This window comes from Apodemus sylvaticus, chromosome 12 (assembly GCF_947179515.1).
Source record: "Apodemus sylvaticus chromosome 12, mApoSyl1.1, whole genome shotgun sequence".
Classification (NCBI taxonomy): Eukaryota; Metazoa; Chordata; class Mammalia; order Rodentia; family Muridae; genus Apodemus; species Apodemus sylvaticus.
The window spans coordinates 84,732,290-84,739,410 of record NC_067483.1 but is presented as its reverse complement, the minus strand read 5'-3'; positions in this window follow the sequence as shown (position 1 = coordinate 84,739,410).

The window sequence follows — 7,121 nt, the reverse complement described above, 5'->3', positions numbered from 1 at the left end:
AGACCACTCACTATGTAACTCACTATGTAGAGCAGGCTAGTTTCCAACCTGCAGAATTCCACTTGCTTCTGCCTCCTAAATTCTCAGATGATTTTAAACCTTTTAAGAAAAAATTCTGAGGAATCAATTCAGGGCAAGATTCTCTAAAATATTTAATAACATTAATGTAAATAACAATGTACAAAAATAGAAAAAAATTGGCACATATTTATCAAACAAAAATATAAACATAGAGAACATATTAATTAATTTTGTGTCTTTAACACCTGCTAACTTAAATATATTTTATTCTGTATAATTTAATATTCTGTATATTATTCATGTGCGCACATATCCAAATAAGAGAAAATATTTACACATCAGGATATACTTTGTTTTGAAGTGGATATGAAAACTCTTCATTTTGTCTTCATAGTGAAATCAGCTTAGCACAAGATCAGTTGTTGGCCCTTTGGCTTCTTATCTCTCTCTGCTGAGTTCAAAATGGTTGCATCTCCTAATATCTGGAATTCTCTTGGGTCTCAGTTAGGCTTAACACACACAAACCTCAACATACCCAGCATAATCCTCTTTGTAGTTATAGCCTTTTTCTTCCAGAAAATAGGCTTAGAGTGTCCACCAAAGCCGCCGTGTTTCTTGACCTAAGCACGCCTTCCCTGGGCAAACAGGGCGTCCTTGCCCTTTGTGCACCATGTCATTTCATCAGGCTGGTACTTGCCACACTTCTTGCAGAAAACCCAGCATTCTTTAGGAATGTTCTCCATATTTGCAGAAGAATATCAGCTCAGAAGGAGATAGGCAGGGCCCAAAACAGAAACATTGACAATCTACTTTTTAATAGGAATTAAAATTTGAAGTTTCAACAGAGAGTTCAAGATATAAAAGGGACTATTTTTAAACAACCCTATTATGAAGAAAAATAGAATTCAGATGCATTCATTTTTTTTACAAATATAAAATAATGGAAAAATAACAAATAAAGGAGATGTGCAAGGTAGGTTGGGCCCACCACCCACAGTGGGAAGGAACTGTGGGAAGGAACTGGAGGATGTTGTTGAGCTCATCATGCCAGTGGGCTTCCATGGCATTGGGTCAAAAGCCCAAGATATGGTCCCCAAAATTAGAGGATTCTGTGGGCTCCGATCTAACTCCAACTTGAGAATTTGCAAATAAGCTTACTACATGTTTCAATGCAGAAAAGAGAGGGAGAAGGGAACAGAATAGGGCCTTCTGGCAGAGTGAGAAGATTCAAATAGGCTGGGCAAAGAGAAGCTAAGAGTTGATTGGGAACAATGTGGCACCCATGTCACAGGGATTGCAATGGAGGAGCTGGTTCTAACACTCATAAGAACCCCAGGGCAGATGTCCTGAAGCACTTGCTCATGGATATGTGCCCTGCAAAAACCTGTGCTTGTTCGAGTGGTTCTTGTTACTATTGTAACTATCTTAAAAGTCCTAATTCTCCTTCAACAAAGGGTATGGCATTTTAATTTTGTACCTGGCCCTGCAAATCACTTAGCGTCTCCTTCACGCAAAGCTGGCTAACACGGATCCATGCGGGTAAGGACTGTCCTGCCCCTTACTCAGACTGCCTTTGGGATGGAGGAAGCATACAAGGTGGAAAAGTGAAGAAACAGAACTGGTCTGCTGTCCCTTCTATTGCTACTGGTCTAAAGATGTCTCAAATTCGTAGTTTGACTTAAAATCACATTAGGAATCGAGCACTTGAAACTTAAAAGTGGCCATAGTTTTGTCTATTAGCGAAATGCCAACTGAAAATTTTGCAACTAGATTTTCTTCTATCATAAGCAAGCCTTGCTAGAATGTTTGTATCTTTCTACAATGTCGGAATCTATTAATTAAGGATACATTTGAAGGCTACTCCAGTTTTATTGGCTTTACTTACTTCTCTGAGTATCTTGGCTTTGCTTGAAAGTCTTGACTATGGTACCTTCCAGTTTTACATTCCACTTCATCCCTAAATACCAACCTCTGTAACAATCAGATTATAAGTCACAGGTATCAGGAAAGCTGAGAAAGGGTTAATTAAGAATGCCCACTGGATTGAGATAGACTTTATCCAGAACATGGGTGGAGAGCTCATGCAAATGTTTGGTCACTTCATAACCAATATCAGATCTATCTAGGGCAGAGCTATCTGGGCGGGGTCAGGCTGGCTTGCAGTTTCAAACTGAACAGTGTACAGCAATGAAATTGGGCTGAGCTAAAGCCAGGGACAGAATCGTAAACCCAGCAACTGGAGACCTTGTAACATACACACTGGGAGGTTTGGCAAATGGCATGTAGTTGTGTGATATGGGCCACATTTTTAGGCATTCTTCCTCTTCTGTTTCACGTGAGGAGCTTTTACTGTTCATTGCTCTGGTATATTTGATAAACACATGCATGCTGTTTCTGATTAGGTTTGATAACTCCATGTATCCAAGTTCTGTTGACTTAATTAGAACAGTAAGTGGTATTTTTAAAATGGACATAATAATATCAGTTTGTGCCTTATGATTATGCTAAGCAGCTGGTGGCTGTTCTTTGTAAGTTCTGTGTGCCCAGCATCTTGAGGCATCACTTGCTCAGACAAGTTACCAAGTCATTTTGTGTTAGAATTTGTACTAACATCAGGTGGGTTTTTATTTTTTTATTTTTTTAAATCTAGGACAAGGTATAAGCCTGAAAGGTAAAGCTCTATACAACAACAAGGAAGTATCTATCCTATGATGAGCACAGCCAAATCTCCATAGCTCCTGCTAAAAAGAATTAACTTGCACTTATTTAATAAAATAGCACAGAATCAACAATTGAAAAAATAAATATAATAATGAACTTGGAGTATATTTGAAATGTTCCATTTGATTCTGTGCATATTTTAATTAAGAGAATTTTTCTTTTTTTTTCCTTTCCTTTTTTTTTTTTAATGAATGAGGGAACTTTCTGGAACAAGACTGTATTTACCTGAAATAGTTGAAGAGTTTGGGTAACTACCCAAGTGAAGGTTGGAAATTTACTGCTATTAATTCTCTGCTAGTCGACACAGAGCAGACTCTATAGAACTAGAGATGCACACCATCTGAGGAAGATAATATTGTGTGTTAAAGCAAGGCTCTGGGATGGCACTATGTATACACTTACTGCACACAGAGATGCCCCTGCCTTGCCAGCAATAATTACTATGTGTGTTTGTTGCTTCGGAATTAGAACGTGAGTTCTAGTTGGAAGCTCCATCAACAGTTGTTTGATGGTGGCTACTACCTTCCTGTGATCCAAGGATCTTGAAAGGTAAGTATCTAGAGAGTGCTTAATTTGGTAACAGATTTATCTAAGAGAGAGAATGAAAATATAAATAAAATTCATTTATACTTTAGTAACAAACTAGGAAAAAAATAAGGAAAGTGGGAACTTCCCCTAGAGGTTTAAGTATTGCACTTTCCTATAACCCCATAATGGTGACACCATCTGTCTTCAGGATTGTTCATATAAGTGAAGGGCTTATGCCTTACAGTTAGAGGAAAGGGTGAAGGACAACTCAGAGTGGTAACCACTGCAACAGTTAGTAGTAGCAACTCATAGTCAGTTCATGCTGCCACAACAGACAGGTGGCTTAGCCAGCAGAACTTTATTTTTCACAGTTCAGATGACTGTGAATTCCAAAATCAACCATACATCTCACATAGTGACTGGTAAGGGCTTACCTCCTGGATTGCACTTAGTAATCTTGTCAGGGAGGATACAGGCTCATGTCCTACATTCTTTTAAATTTTGATTTGGTTTAGCAGTTTTGAGTCAGTGTCTTGACATATTCTAGGCTAGCATTGACTAGTGATCTTCCTATCTTAGCCTACTGAGTACTGGGGTCATCTGGATGTACCACTATGTTGAGTGTGGTGGGCCTTCCTAGGAGGGAAGCTAGGATGTTCAGGAGGGGGTTCACTCCTGATCTTGTTAACCTTCAGAAGACATCATAAAGCCATTACATTTGGGTTAGAATTTTAGTCCTAATGGCAAAAAATTGGGGGAGGGCAAAAATCTTTAGTCCATTAAATATGGAAATAATATGGAAATTATATGGAAATATGGAAATAATGTCTGTGTTAATCACCTTCCTGTTGATGTGACAAAATACCCAACAAAAGCATCTTAAAGAAGAGAGAGAGGTATTATGGTATTATTTTGACTGCCAGTTTGTGGGTACAGTCCATTGCAGTGGTTAAGTCATGATGATAGGGACTGGGGGCCCATGGCCACATGTAGTCAGGAAGCAGAGAGAGAGAGGGGGGGGGGGAGAGGAAACAGAGAAGAAAGATGTGCTTTGTCCTTTCATAGGACATGAAATGGTGTTGTCCATAGTTAAAGTGTGTCTCTTCACCTTAGTCTCTGCACTCAGTCTAGGAACTCCTTCACAAACATGCCCCCAGGTTTCTTTCCTTGATGATCGTAGAGCCTATTATCCATTCTTAACCATTAGTCTCTTGTCAATCTGACACCAACACATATACTTTTAAGCCATCTCTCTACCTCTTGACCTCATGGGCTCATGGCTATCTCGTGATATAAAATGCATTAAGTCCAACTTGAGAAGTCCTCATAGTCTTTAATGGTTTAAACATCTATCGAATGTGCAAGAGAAGGTTCTCCTCTAAGACAATCTCTTTATTGTGAGCCCTTACATTAAAAAGGAAGACATGTACTTCCAACACATAATGATACAAAGTAAACCTTCTCATTCTAAAAGGCAGGGATGGATTAGCAAGCAGATATGGGGCTAAATCCATACCAAAACACAACAGAGAAAATACCAGTTCTTAGAGTTCCCGTGCTTAGCACCTGGGAATTATGATGGCTTTGTCCGGACTCCAAAGGGCTTGGATATTCCCTACAGTCTGTCTTTTCTTCCTGTAACAGAGCTTCTCTCTCGGTTCAGATCTACTCTATGCACGAAACTCCCATTGGTGAACATCCCAAGGTCCTGTTATCATCAGGATCATAGGGTCTTCACTGAAACTCAGACTTGCCATCACAGCTTCGCACAGTGGCTGCCAATCAGTATTAACCATCACAACTTCTAAGTTATCACATTGGGAATTCTTTATTAATCATCCATGATCTTCACTAGTTACAGCTTTGGCTGACAATGTATGCTCTTTCCCCAACGTTTCTCTTGTTGAGCCAACCTCACTTCACCACCAGTCTTAAGTGATTTCTTACTAGCACAGCATCTGTGGGAGTGATTTGCATAAAACTTCCCTTGAGCTATCTTCCATGTTTCCCAAAACTTCTTTCTGAGCTCAATGTTTTTATTAGGTATTGAACACGTCAGAGTTCTATTATGGAAGAAACTCAGGACATAACTTCTTAGTGGATACTTGCCTGTCATTCAGGACTTTAGAAGAGTGAGTAATGTTTGTTTTGTGAGCCTGGAGATATTTGTGTCTGTGGTAGCAGCTATTATATCAATCTGAATATACTCACATTTACAGTAAAATAATTTTAGCTTGTCTACTACTCACTATTTGGGTATTTTTTCTAAAACTTTAAGTCACATAGGTTATTAAAGCAATAATAATTGCCATTTCCAAATGAGGAAATTACATCCCAGAAAAATTAAGCTAGTTATCTGAGATGACGCAGAGTATGTGGAGGGAGGATTTGGACTCAAATTTACAAATTCCAAAGCACCTGTGTCTTTTTCAATATACCATGTACATCTCCACTGGAAAACACTATGCAAACTGCATACACTATATGTAGATCCATTTGTCCTTTTATTTCTTCAGTCATTAATGTGGTCAGTATTCTGTGTTTTGTGCCATGTCTTTTCATAGGGAAAATTCACTTTTTTATTCACACAGTGAAACAACCACTTGTTTGCTTAGTTTGCTTTGTTACATGATATTCTTGTCTGAATGTTTAAGTCTCTTCCTGCACCTCAGTTTATATATTGAAATTCTAATCCCCACGGTGATTGCATCTACAGGTGGGATCTTTAAAGGTAATTAAACCCTAAGGTAGGAGCCCTCAAGAATGGTGTCAGGCCCTTACAAAAGAGGCCCAAGGTCTACAGAGTGAGAGAAAGTCTTTACTAGCTATGTATATAACAGGGGATTGTTATCTAGGTCATATAAAGAACTTAAAAAATTAAGCTATAACCAAATTATCCACTCATCTGTATCCTATATATGTAGACGACTTGAAACAGAGAGCTTTCAAAAGAAATATAAATGGCCCATACATGCATTAAAAATGTGTAATATCCATAGCCACCAGGGAAATGCAACTGAGATTCCATTTCACCTTGGTGAGAATGGCTATCATCAAGCTAGCAAGCAGAGGCTGCAGAGATGGCCCAAGCAGTGGGTTAACAAGGCACATGTTCTGGGTAAGCGTAAGAGCCTGAATTCACGTCCTCAGCTGCTGGCTGAGGTCCTCCGTGTCTCTTACTGTAGCCATAGTGGGGGTGAAGGGTGGGAACTGCTGGCAGCAAGTTCAGGGAGAGCCCGGCTCAAGGGAATATGGTGGAGCCCCCCTCCAAAAAAATCAATCTACTACCAATGCTGGTGAGGATGAATTGGGCAGATACATATGGAAATTTGTACGGCACTTCCTCAAGACACTAAAAATAGAACTACCGTGTGGCCCAGCCTTATCACTCCTGATTGTATGCCATAGAAATACCTGCCCTATGTTTATTGCAGCATTTTCCACATTAGCCAAGACATGGAATGTCCCAAGTTTTCCATTAGTAATTCCATTAGTGAATGAATGAAGAAAGAGAGTGTAGTGCACATATACAATGGAATTTTATTCAGCTATAAGGAATAAACATCAGTTTCAGGAAAATGGGTGTAACCAGAAGTCACCTTGTTAAGGGAAATAAGTCAGACTCATAAAGATAAATGCGTCCTCTCCTATGTGGGATCTAGATTCAAATGTATATATATTTGCATATATATGATATGAAAGTGAAAGGAGACTCTTCAGAGAGAGTCGGACAAGAGAGGGTAATGAGGAATGAAGATAGACAAAGTACCTGAGATGCATACACGAAACTTCAATGAAAGCCACTATTCTGTATATTCATTCAAATAACACCTCAAACAGCGTTGTGATGG